This window comes from Buteo buteo, chromosome 1, assembly GCF_964188355.1.
Source record: "Buteo buteo chromosome 1, bButBut1.hap1.1, whole genome shotgun sequence".
NCBI lineage: Eukaryota > Metazoa > Chordata > Aves > Accipitriformes > Accipitridae > Buteo > Buteo buteo.
The window spans coordinates 60,519,199-60,532,701 of NC_134171.1; the positions used below are offsets into that span (position 1 = coordinate 60,519,199).

At 48.0% G+C, this 13,503-nt stretch overlaps 1 long non-coding RNA gene across 2 annotated transcripts; it reads right to left on the reverse strand.

Moving 5' to 3' along the window:
- Positions 1–3,886: 3,886 nt before the first annotated feature.
- Positions 3,887–12,588, reverse strand: LOC142033227 (uncharacterized). Of its 2 annotated transcripts, XR_012651125.1 has the most exons (4): positions 12,488–12,588; positions 11,188–11,632; positions 8,868–9,090; positions 3,887–4,472 (listed from the first exon to the last, which is right to left on the reverse strand). It is a non-coding gene; the product is annotated as an uncharacterized LOC142033227 (long non-coding RNA). The 2 variants fall into 2 exon arrangements; XR_012651123.1 differs by lacking the exon at positions 3,887–4,472 and having other exon boundaries at positions 7,373–9,090.
- Between the last annotated feature and the right edge of the window lie 915 nt (positions 12,589–13,503).

The window sequence follows — 13,503 nt, forward strand, 5'->3', positions numbered from 1 at the left end:
AGAGGAGCTGCTCTTGGTGTAGCCTCAGGTGAACCGGCTCCTTCCCAAGGTACAGAAGGCTACCAGAGTGCCAGGGAAAACATCTTGCCCAGCCCCAGGCATCACTGAAATAGCAGGAGTCCAAGTGGCATGGAAGGGGAAGGAATGCTACGCCACAGTCCAAGGGATTTGATCGGACGGTGTTTGTGACAGAGCTGTTATGGAATACGGTGTCTAGGTTGGTTTTATGTTCATTAAATGTAAATTAATTAAGCCCAATTGTTTCTTGGCTTGGCCTGGCACATCACCTTGTGTTCAGAATGAACACTGCTTGCAGCAAATGTTTCTGCTTCTGGAACCTGTCTGTGTCTGCCTAGGCTTATTTTAGACATACCGTTTACTGTTAATTGCATTTTAAAGCCTTACAAGGGAAAAGCGTTCATCCTCCAGTCCTCATTTGGATGAGGGTTTAATTAATATGTGTGAGAAGGGAGCCAAATTAGTCACTGGCAAACTGTTGAGGGCTTCCTTGTAGAAGAAGAAGCTGTTAACTGATGTGCGGGTGACAAATGTACAAGAGACGTGGGTTTGCATGCTGTCCAGAATGGGTGGCGGAAAGTGACCATTTTTCTGTCCTAATTCACAAATAATTGAATTATCTGTTTTCTAATGTAGTGATCTTCCTCAAGCTAGCTGGAACATACTTCCCAGGTACAAGAGGTCTGTAGCAAAGAGATGAATTATTAGGTAAGGAAAATCCTTTGGCAACCAAAATCTTATTCTGTAAGTATCAGACACTGAGAAGTCTCTTCTTGACTTGAATGAGATTTGAGCTCTTTAGTGTTTTGGCTTGTTAATTCCTTATCTTGAACATTTTACCTGGTTATCTTTTTAAGTCATTCTTTCACTGATGTTCTTTCTAAAAGCTGTTAGTTAAAAATCTTGAAAGCTGCTCCTCTGTCAATAGCTGTTACCAGCAGGGCTGAAGATAGCCTGCGCATACAGGATGGCAGGTCACAAGGAGAGACTGACGTGTCTTTAGTGCTCCCTGGCTGGTGTCACAAAGCCTTAAAGCAGGTCTCCAGCATTTCCTTTGCTGTCACTTTCTGTAGTCATGCATCTTGTTAGGCGCGTAGCGAGAGCTGACATTAGCCAAGTACCTCATTTCCTCAGGCATTTGAGTCTTCTGAGCTTGGGACTTTCTGCTACTGAACAGACTCTGCCTATCATCTCCACTGGGCATCTACAGAACTGCCCTTCACTTCTTGTTAAGAGTGGAAACATACTCGGGCATACTGTGGTCATGTCCTCATCCTAATAAGATTAGGAAGAGTGTGATGATGCAGTTTTCCTGAGAGAACAAACATTTCTATGCCTTTAAGCTGACTTCAGTAAGTCTGTGAATCTTCCTGTTGCAGAGAGGATAAAAAATTTAACAGTCTTGAGTCTGTTGCCCATTTTTGATGCTTAGTAGATAAGAGAACCAAAGGCATGCAAGTGTTTGAATAAAAAAAATTTTCATTTTGATTCCTAGTTTCTTCATTCCATCTGTGATTAGATAAGAAGGTATTTGGCTGAGCTCTATTAGCAATGGAGTTAACCTGGCTCTTAGTTAACAAATTCTTATCCCAGGGTCTTCAACGGGTACATACAAATTGCTGTATTTTTTTAGCTTTCCTTCACAGCCTCCATTTTTTCTCGTGCTAATGCATTAGCCTAGCTTTTTTGGCTTTTTAACATGTTTTGGGGAGAGTCTGTTCCTTGCTCTGCATATACCTCAGTGGAGATGGGACTGTTGGACAATTTAGCATCTTGACCCTGCACTCAGCGTGGCTTTCAGCATTGTTGAGACCTGTCTTGTCAGCTGGGCTTTACCAGCTGGGGGGATTTCTGTGCAAAGAAGCAAGTAGGTTTTAAAGTCTAGTTAAGGCTTGAGGCGATTAATAGAATTTACTTGAGCAGTGGTGGCTATGCTGCAGTTTCCCAGGAGACTAAGCAATGTGTTGTAATGACAGTGTTTTGCAAGGGACTCTAGAAAATAAGCTAAAGACTCCGTAAAAAGAATTCAGGTCGTCATGAGCAACTCTGCCATAAATGCTCTGTTATTCCTTTGTTACTAAAAAAAAAATCCAATGCATTTTTAAATCCTCCACTGAAATTTTGAGACTGGTAGCACGGATCCTTTTTGACACTACCCTTCTCACATCTTTTCTGAAAGCTTCCTGACTGCCACCTTTATTTTTTTCCCGTCCAAAGCCCTGTGTAATAATACAGACAGTAGAGGAAAAAAGTGTGGGTATTGTCAGGTAGAAGGCACTTGCTTCCAGTGTAGTGGTAGTGCAGGCTGCTTTTTCCTTCCTAAGTAAGTGCTTCAGACATCTCCTGGGGAAAATCAGAACCCATTTAACTCGGAATCAGCTCTGTTTCAGTATAATTATATATGCTGTTTCTTTTTACTTGCATCGATGAGTAACATTTAAAAGCAGGATTCTGACTGAGCTTATTTGGGTCTGCTGCTGCGTTCTAAACAACCCCCACTGTAGGGGTCCCTAAAGGAAGAATTTGTCCTGCGTGCCCAATTGTACTGCTTTTGCACAAAGTCCCCCGGGTTAAATTCAAATCGTAATGGAAGGAGCTTATTTCAAACCCCAGCATAGCTCTTGGTCCCACTCCTCTAACTGGTCTTGTCCTTTTATTCTCCTTTAAGAAGCTGTCCAAAACCCCCTTGCTGCAAAATCACTGTGAAAATTCAAAGGTGGTTTTCAGCCTGCGATAACCTTCTCTGTAACACAAAGTCATGAAGAAGTGTGCCAGAATTGAGACGTTTAACTGTCATGGGATCTGATAAGAAGCAAAAAGGGTTGTTGGAGTTTCCCATAAAACACTGAAGTAGTGAAATCTTTCATTCCCTCCACTTTCAGCACTGTTAATGATTTATTTGCTACACGCCTGGTAGGTTTTTTTTCATGTTTGTGTTCAATGAACGTTAGAGTTAATTTTTATCTCCTGAGTAGTGTTTGAGCTATGACGTTTTCCGTCTTGACATTTTTGCGCTGTTTTTATTCAATCACATCATTGTCACTCCTGATGAAAGCTTGTTAGATGCTGCTGTTCACAGGGGATCGAAGACAGCAGTCCTGCCCTTTCTAGTCCTGCCTAGAAAAATGTCCTTGTGTGTCACCTGTGTCAGCCTGGGATCCAAGGTGTGTTTCCAGTGAGGCTTATGCTATGGTGGGTTTGAAAAGCAAACCTGCATCCTGGGTTTTCTGCACTCTAGGAAAAAGCCCCTTGGGACTGTTTCATGAGAGTGCTGTTTCAAAGGCTAATGTGTTTTGTTACAGAAGTCACCCGCATCTCCAGTGACCTTAAACAGGGGAAGTGGTGTGCTGCCTTTCCTCTGTCTCTGTGCCGGTGTCTGGGCAAGGATAATTTTGGCACTCTATGGAATTGTAAAGCCTTTACCTAGATTTCTGATTGATGGTTTAAGAGGAATCCTTTGCCAAGTGCATAGTTGTATGGACTGAAATAGAACAGACTCTGAACTTTAAAACCAAACTAAGCATAGGCTTCTGCCTTTTTCTTCTTTGGGGCTTTTTATAAGGAATACATAGAATAGGTTCTTTCTCAAATAAAGAAGTAGCATTTGAACTATCCATTTTTAAAATGAAAATACAGTGAGTCTTTAAAAAACACTTCTAATTCCACCTCCTGGGACATCCTGGGGTTTCCAGATGTCTTACAGCTGCCTGAAGAGCTGTGCTATGGCCTGTTTCCTAGCAGTGGCTGGTTCAGCAGCTGAATGCACGTGGGTGTCTCCTGTGTGTTTCTGAATCAACATTGTTCATTGCTGAATTCTGAAAAGCATTTTATCTTGTGGAGGAGAAATGGAGCTTACTGTATCGAATATGTACACAGGCACAAGAGTCCATGCCTTTATTACTGTAAAAGCACTCCACTGAAAAATTTAACAGTTAATAGTGCCATATATTGGGATGATCATCCTTGCTCATCTCTTCCTGCTTCAAAGATTTTATTAACAGCAAAAATTTGCAAAATCATTCTAGTGTTGCAGTTCACAGATGCGTAATATCTGTTACCTTTCCATCTGGCCATTGAGCTGTCACAAGCAAAAAACTTACTAACCCTTGGATTTGTTCCTTTTAGGAGTGCCCACTTCATATTCTGCTAGTAGTAATATATACGTGAATGGAAACCACTGTATTATTTAGGCTGACACTACAAAAATCCAGTCTGAAATGTCTTCACAAAGGATTTTTAAAAAGATACTGCAGGCAGTATATTAATTTATGTAGGATCTTATTTCTTGAAACATAGGTCCTTCATCTCATGCATCAGGGAAGGGGCTGCCTCCTTCCTTGAGCTGTGCCTGGCATTTCCCTGGCTCCCATTCTGGTCCCCAGCCCAGCTGCAAGTACAGGGTTGTGCACTTCTCTCTTTATCATAGTCACATAGAACTGTTCTTGAAAAGTGTCCTGCAGATACAAAACAAAAGCTCATGTGAGGATGGGAACGAATCATCAAATGACTTTAAGGATCACAAAGAGGGGTGTTCAGCAATGAAAGGCAGTGACATTAGAAACCCAATAGGTACAACTCATACAAGCATGTTATTTGTCAGTTTAGAACAAAATCAGCTGTAGATGACTTGACTTAAAATAGGACTGGACTGATGCTGAGTTCTGGGTGGCCTGAAGAGCTATTGGTTGTGTAATTACATTGAGCTTTTATTTGGTTTGTGTATGTAGGCTGTGTTGTGTACGGTCTCTCAAAACATCTCCAGCTCTTCTCAGCAATGCACAGGTTGGACGCGTGCGAGCCAAACTGCAAATTTGTCCTGGTTCTGAGAAAAGTCTTCTGTAGTGCCTCTCTGCATCAGTTCAGTCACTGTTTTCTCCAAAAATTAACTACTCCAGAGCATTTTTTTAATACTTTTGGACTCTTTTAACAGGCTAAAACATGTTCCTGCTTAGTCTCAGAAGAGCCATTTCTGTTCTTCAGAGGGGGTCCCTGCTTGTTTGTGGTAAGTGCAAAGCAGGAACCAAGCTCTGCAGTAGCATTAACTTGTGCTGGATGCAGAGTGTCAAAAAAGGAATTTCAATTATGTATGTGCCTCATGGCTCACTTTTGAGCTTATCTTCAGCAAGCTCAGCTTTTTTGAGCCTGGTGCGATCATAATGGGGCTTTGACACTTTCATATGCAAGTCTTCTCCTTTAAGAAACAAAATAAAAATAGCTTTAAGCCTTTTCCTGTATTTGGCTTTTCCAGGAAGTTTAGCACTTTTGTATCTTTTGCTTGTGTTTCCTAGTTTGCCTTTTGAACAGTGAAATTGTTGAACCAATCGCCTGAAGCCCAGACTCCTTAGAGTTATTAGGAAGGTGCTGTGCTTTTCTAAAATTGCTTACTTGAGACTTCCCACATGCGTGCTCTATGTGTTATTTCCATAAAAGAAAACTTACTTACCTTATTCACAAAACTAGATAAAATATAATGTGAATTTATTTCTTAGAGCTGTATATTTTTGATAACTGATTTCATAGCCAGGAGAAATGTGGCAGATCTAGCCTACCTGTAAATCAGTAAAGTAGTTAGTTACACTATGTGGGAAGAAAAGTGTAAAATAACTCAAACTGAGACAAGGCAAATGAAGAAAAAGCTGTCAGACTGGAAGAAATTTTATAGGAGAATTCTTCACAGTGGGGTCTGTACACCTATCATGTTCATATTTGCAGTAGTGATGGTAGCAGGAGAATTAGGCATGTAATAAACTTACAGAAGCAACAGGAAGGATTATGCAAGAATGCCTCGGAGTTAAAAAAAGGGAGGGGGTGGTAAATTTCATAGTATGCTGTGCAAGATCATATAGTTCTGAATTCATAACGCACTCTAAGAGCTTATCTGTTGAAAGTGACAAAGGAGGATAGCTGAAGCTTTAGCTGAACACAAGATAAACAGGAACTAAGAATAAGATGTGGCTGTCAGAAAATATAATCCTAGCATGTTCTGGAAAATATATTTTTACTATAGACATGTAACAAGTCATAGCATTGCACTGAATTTTGTTAATTTTTTTTTATATACATATAAAAAAAAATAACAAACTCAGTCTGGTACAGAAGAGGAGAGTTCCTGAAAATGAAAATCCTATGGAAGCTGGCTTGTTTGTAAAGGTAAAATGAAGTCATATGGCAAAACATAGTGGGGGAAACTAACCAAAAGGGTGACGTTTGCTGAAGGGTAATTAGGTTAAAACTGTTAGTAACTTTAGTCCAGATATTAGGAAAAATTTCAAACCCTCATTTGAGTAAGATTCTGAAGCAGTAGCATCAGTGACAGCAAGAACTGGAAACAGCTTTTAGCATAAAGCTTGATTGTTTCCATAAGAGCTGCTGTGGGATGGTTGCATGCAAGAGGGCAAGACAGGACTCTGGCTCTGAAGCAGATTTTTTCCAGTTCTCTGGTACAGCTACAACTAAAAGCTAAGCTGAGTTTTGCTTGTGCTTTTCGAGAGATGTCAGTGCAGGGTGGGTATGTTAAGTAGTCTGGAGAGATTGCCTTTTTGCTCGTTTCCCCTGTCCTAGTTGTTGTCAACATGCTGCACTACTGTTTATCACACAGAGATTATCTAACCCTATCTTTGCTCTGATTTTGGCTGGTTTAACTGATTCATTTCTGAGATAACACAGTTTATAATTTACTTAATACTGTTCTGCTTCCAAATATCTGATTTCTCCAGCTTGGAGGCAGGAGTGATATTACTTCCTGTTGAACAATCATGCTGATAATGATCTGTGTTAGCATCACTGCAGTGGAAGAAAGAAAGGAGTTAAATGATTAGGCTCTTAAGTTACTGCCAAATTCTGCTTGCTTGCTTGCTTTTGGTTTGCTCAATAAACTGTATGTTGTAGCAATGTGCCCCCAGCATCCTGGGTTGGACATTAAATTACTTGTGACCATAAAAGCTGATAATCTCATGGCCAATGATGTGAGCAACACTTCCCTTTTCAGTTTAACAAAAATTGCTCAACAGTTACAGCACATACCTCCCCTTCCACGTGCAGTTCAGCAGCACACAGATGCCTGGGCAGAAACAGCCTTTCGTGAGAGCCATAGCACAAGGGAAACCTTTTCAGCTCTAGCTAACAATTCAGATCTAATCCAAGTCACCAGGAAAACCACAACTGCTATCACCTCAGGGCTTATTGTAGGGCTTCTGCAGTTGGACTAAATGACTCAAACCCAGTTCCTACTCAGTAAATCCACAGGCTGCAAAGCAACTGTTACAGGTGCCATTATTTACTGTACTTCATTCAGTGAGCCAAAAAATACAGGCTTAGGAAAACACAGGAGTCTGAATTCAGCTTTAAAGGAGGGGTAGCCCAAAGATTAGAACTTTGGGTAAGCATATCATATAACTTTGATTAATTCCGCCTTACTTCTGTTGAAGGAGAAAGACTTGACTTCATCTCCCCTTTTGTAAAGGTGGAAGGAAGAGGGACATATATAAAATAGGTCACTTAAGGGAATATCAAAGCTAAGTGGGATGACATTCTGAGACCGGCAAGTTTATGCTGCTTCAACATGCATATTAAAAGTTCTCCATCTCTGTGATGTGCTCTTCAGAGCACAGAGTTCTCTGGAAAACATACAACAGCAATGCAGACCTGTAGTCCAAGCTTGTTGGTAGGTGTGGTTAAAACATCTATGCATGCCCTCTTTAAAAACATGTATGTGGGTTTTTTTGCGGCTGAAGAGAACACACTGAAAAGATGTCATTTAAGAAATTCACTTCCAGATAACTTATTAGACATGTCATACTATGTCAACATACACAATGTTATTGTAGGGTGATCAGTGATCCCCCTTGTGGCAGAGTCCACTACCACAAAGGCTGTACATGAAGGAAGCATATGTTATTATTTACTTGCCATCAGTACCTGCAAACCTCTATGCATCTGATGCTGTAAAATCCTGCTGTAAGAAGCTGTAGCTGTTTCTAAAGGCTTATATCTAAGGAAATGAAAAAAGGCAGAGGGTTGAAAACAGTATTTTTCTTGGGGAGGTATGGAGTGGTCATAGTTGGAGCCGAGAGACTTGTCTGAGATCACAGGAATCTATGGGAGAGCTGGGAACTGAGCATTGCCCTCCAGAGTCCCAGTCTAGTACCTCACCATGATTCCCAGTCATACTTCTGCTGGAGGCCCATGCTTCAGGAGCTTATTTCAAGATCTGTGAAAATGTAGGTAACCAGTCTGAATTCAGCTCAGTAACAAATTACTGGTCTCAGTTCCAGTAAGAAGAATAAATGTTTCTACTGGCCTGAATGTTCCTCAACTACATCATTAGAAAACACCAGCTCTGCTGGTGAACCTGCTGGGCAGGCACAGCCTGAACTCTGTCTGCCTGGGCAGCTGTTGGCAGGACATGGGGAGCTCTGCAGAAAGGATAGTGCTATCATCCAACAGTGGTTACATCCTGTGCAGTTGGCTGTTTCGATTCCAATGGGAATACCTAGAAATGAGATTCAAGAGTTTTAGTGCACCAATAGAAAAATCATTATCTTGCGCATGGGAGCCTCATTCAAAGATACAGTTCTTGCTCAAAAAACAAGCTTGACTTTCAAGATCTGCTATTAGGTAAAGCTATGAACCCTCAAAATATCAGCCAGTGGGATTTGACTGAAATAAATGATGAAATGGTGCCAGACAGCGTGCTAGGAAGTAAAAAGAAGTCTGCCACAGTAGACTGAAGAAACAGGTAATCTTTACTACCTGATGAAATACAGCAGGGGTTCATTTGTCACAGCTTAGTTTGTTGTTAAAAAGTCATCACAACTGTGGCTGCAGCACTGTGAGCTGTGCTGCATTACCTTTTCAGAGGAGTCCAGATGCTGTGATGGATTTTTTCCAAATACATGCTTGGGGGGGGGCGGCCTCTGTTGCCCAGTGATGTGTCCCCTGGTAAATCGGTGCTTCTGGGAGGGAGGTAACCTATTGTTTAAAGCCACAGCCTTTCAGTAACAGCACTTACGGCAGTGACTAGCAGGTCAAGCATCAGCGTTTAACCACCGATCTTTGTAATTCTGATCCAACCTGCAGGTGAGGGATCAAAAGAAAAAGCAGAGTGGCATGACCACATCAGTCTGACAGAATACGCACAAGGTTCTCCCTGCCCCGCTTCTCCCCCCCCCCCCCCCAAAAAAAAAACCCCAGCAATGATTCCTAACAGCACATGGGCATCCCTGAAGTACCACATATCAGTAAATCATCCAGCTGATCTCCTCACCTAACAGTGGCTCTTATTAACAGTTTAATAATAAACTTCCTGGCTATTTTTGGGCTGTCAGTAAAACATTCCTTCCCGTCTTTTTCCTGTCCTGTCTAGGTAAGAAAGACATGAAACATTATCAATCAGATGCACAGAAAATAAATATTTGTGCCAGGGTACATGTCCCCTGGGGGAAATGGAAACCTGGTGGGGCTGGGGGTCTCCCAGGGTGGACGGTGACCCCTCTTGCCCCTGGGCTCCCTTCTCCCGGCCGCTCGCTTCTCCCCAGCTCTTTTCCAGAGCAGCTGCCAGCAAGACAAACCCCTCCGGCCCGGGGAGAGCTCGAACCGGTGCGTGTGGGAGCTGCTGCTGGGGGGAACCGGTTTCCGCCGGGGTTCAGCCCTTCAGCCCTGCCCGGCGTCACCCTCGCAGGCGATGCCCGAGGGCCGGAGCCGGCAGCGTCGGGCACTGCCACGGTGGGGCCTTGGGGCGGCTCCGGGCCCCGCACGAAGCCCTGCTTCTACTGAAAACCACCTTTTCCTGCTCAAAACGTGCTGCGGTGGGAGCAGAGGCCGCTCCAGGGATCCGCGCCGGCGCCTGCAGCCCCACGGGTGACACGGTGAAGCCGGCCTGGCCGGGCACGGGGAGCTACGGCCGTCCCGGTGCTGCCGGTCCCTCGGGAGGTGTTGGCGGCACAGGCGAGGCCGCGTGGCTGGGCCGGAGCGTGGGGAAGGCTCATCCCGGCGCCTGGGCGAGCACGGCGGAGAGTGCCGGGGCCAAGGTGGGGAACAGATGCCGGTGGTAAGGACGTGCTGGGTGAGGGGAGAGCCCTGAGGCGGCAGCTGAGTGGACCTGCTTGGAGGGACCGACTGTGCCAGCGGGACCTGGGGAATCTCCGGTGCCACAGGAGGGGATGGGTCCCTGCAGGGTCCCTGCGGGTGGAGGGGTGGGCAGGGGTCATCGGTCATGTCCCCGGCCCTGGGAGCGGGATGCTGGGACCGAGCGGGCACAAGGGAGCCAGACCTGGCCAGAGCTTGGGGAGTGGTTTTGTGCTCGGGGCACTTTGGCTTTGCCCCTCGTCCTGCCAGTGGTGTGGCCAAGGGATGGGGAAGGCAGATGCCATCTCCTGGCAGGGCTCCCTGCTGGGCCCTTAAGGGAAAGGAGGGGTCCCAGTGCCAGAGGGGCAGAGCTGGTGGGTCACTGTGGGTGCTGGTGCATGTCCCCAGGGAAGCTCAGGACCAGGGCCTGTGCCCACCCAGGTGGGTTCCCCCCATGGCCACAGGCTGTTTGTGAGCACAGGGGGGACTCCAGGCGGCCCCACAGCTCCCATCCCCGCAGCCCACCCTGAGCCCAGGCCAGGCAGGTCAGTGCCATGTGTTTGGCAGGGCCACAGCTGCAAGGGGTTAGTCAGGGAGGTGGGAGCAAGCACTGTCAGGGTCCATCCCCATCCTCAGGGCTGCTGGTCATAGGTCTGTGCTGCTGCTGCTGCACAGGGCAGGTGGGTTTTCAGCCAGATGCTGGCTCTCACCCACTCTCCCTAGGGAGAAATGGGATGTTTCTGGTGGCACATCCCCGTTTCTCCTTCCCCTCCCATTGTGGGTGTGCAGCACCAGAGAGCCACTGCCAAAACCACTGGCTAGGGGCTGGGAAGAGCTGCCTGTGCCCAGGAGGCAGCAGTGGTTGCAGGGGCAGCAGCTCTGGGGGTGTTTTGGGCCATGCCACACCGCAGGGAGCTCTGACTATCCCACATCTCTCTCTGTGCAGGGATGGACACAGGAACCCCAGCCATGCCAGAAGCCACCCATACCAGACAGACCTGATGTGGGGTGTGGAGCCCCCAGGAAGAAGCCAGGATGCCTGCGCCAAGGACTATGCTGCCGCCTACCCTGCACATGGCTGGGGACAGCCCTGCCTGCACCCACCTGGCTCTGCCCACTCAGATACACTGCAGGGACTTCGCGGCTCCAGCTTGGTTGTGGCTTCAGCTCAGTTGCTTCTGCCCCTGGTTTGTTTGTTTCTGCCCCAGCTTGTGGACAGCTCCAGTTCATTTGTGGCTCCAGCTCATGGACAGCTCTGGCTCATTTCAGCTCCAGTTCATTTCAGGTCCAGCTCATGGATGGCTCCAGTTTGTTTGCGGCTCCAGCTCATTTGTTTCTGCCCCTGGCTTGTTTCAGGTCCACCCCCAGCTTGTTCTTGCTTCCAGCAAGTTTTAGGTTCCACTTGGGTTTCATCTTCTCTGGCTTCATTTCAGCTCCAGCTGGTCTGTGGTTCCAGCTCCAGTTCATTTCCGCTTCAGCTCATTACAGCTTGTGCTTGTACAAACAACCTTGGCTTTTGACAGGGTCATAAATCAATCACTGTCACAACCTGAATATGAACAGTCAGAATTGTACATTGTCTAAATATGGACTAATGAGTTAATGACTATTCTGGCTGTTGTACACACCTCTAATAAAGAGCTGGACACGCGAAGATGGTGTGAAAAGCGCCTTTTCCCCCAGAGACTGTCTCAGTCATTGAGTTCGGCTTGGTGCACACCGGCCTCCCAAGCTTTGGGGACCAACGTGACCAGACCCCCGACCTCCAGCGGGGGTCCAGGCACCCTGCCCAGCCCCCAGCGCCCTCCCACCCCCCTGCGCCAGCGGGCAACCTGGCCCCCGGGTGTGACCCCCGAAACGGCCGAGGCGGTCTCCGTTCCCGAGCCCGAACACGCAGGACTCGGTCCCTGCTCCAACCCCCAGCCCAGCCCAGGAGCCCGTTCCCCAGCCCCCAAACCGCAGGACCTGGGCTCCGCTTCCAAGCCTGGGAAACGCCCGGCTCGGTCCGTGCCGCGGAGCCCCAACACCGGCCCCAGGAGCCGGGTCTCCGTCCCACAGACGCCCGGCTGAGCCCCCGGGGCTGAGCCCCGACGCCCCCAGCCCCGCGTGTGGTGCCGGGGACGGCCCCGGGAGCCCCGGGCGGTGCTTGGGAACCGGCCGGGGGAACCCCGGCCCCGCGTGGCCGCGGGCGAGGACGGCGGGCGCCGGGCTGCGGCCCTCCGGGCTTTATTCCGCCGAGCCCCGCGGCTCCCCTTGCTCCTCGGCGGAGCCACCGGCAGCGCGGCCGCCCGGGCACCGGCCCCGAGACGCCCCCTCCGGGGCCGCGGCCCCTTCCCCGTGCTCCTGGCCTCCTCCCCCCCATCCCGGCGCGGCCGGTCCCCAGGCCGAGCCCCCCGCGCCTCACCTAGGCCCCGCCGGGGGAGCCGGGCCCGGCCGCTGCCGCCCTCGGCCGGCGGAATCCTCTGCGCGGCACCGTGCCGGGGCCGGCCTACCCCGAGCGCCCGGAGCCGCCAGCCCGGCCTCGCCGCCTCCGTCCTGGCTCCGGGTCCGGGTCCGGGCCCGGGCGCGGGCCCGAGCACACCACACGCCGAGGCCTGGAGCGGCAGCGGGGGCCCGGTTCCAAGCCCCAAAGCACAGGACTCGGTCTCTGCTTCCGACCCCAACAACGCGGGACTTGGTCTCTGTTTTCCAGGCCCCAGAACTGCCCAAAATTTAGAGCCTGGTTTCAAGCCCCCAAAAACGCAACAGTAGTCTCTGTTTCTGCGTCCCCAAAACTCAGCATTTCGTCTCGATTTCTGGGCCGTAAACTTGGCCAAATGAGCCAAGCCTCCAAAAACCACATGACTGTTTCTGAGCCCAACAACACAGGACTTGGCGTCCATTTTCAAACCCCAAAGCTGCCCGGATGAGCCTGCTTCCAAGCCCCAACAACGCAGCACTTGGGCTCTGTTTTTCAAGCAGTAAAAACACAGGACTTGGGCTCTGTTTTCAAGACCCTAAGCTGCCCAAATGAGCCTGGTTTCAAACTCCCAAAACACAGGACTTGGGCTCTGTTTTTAAAGCCCCCCCCCCAAATGCAGGACTTATTCTCTGAGCCCTAAACCTGGTCAACCTGGAAGTTGGAGAAGCCTTACAAGTTGCAATAAGAAGACTGAAGAGCAGATGAAAGGAAAAGGTAAATTCAATTAAAACCTCATCTAAGCCAACTTCTTCCTTTTTTTAAGACAGTAAAGAGAGGCAGGCAATTTCCATCCTACTGCTGTGAGATGCCACTTCTCTGCCATTGAGATTTCCAACACCATTACCTCTGATCCTCCGAACCTTTGCACGGTAGCTCAACCTGTTACATACAGACCATTAGTCTCACTGAACTCTGGGCCCACTTTCCCTGAGGAAGGTTTACATACATAAACAGAGATG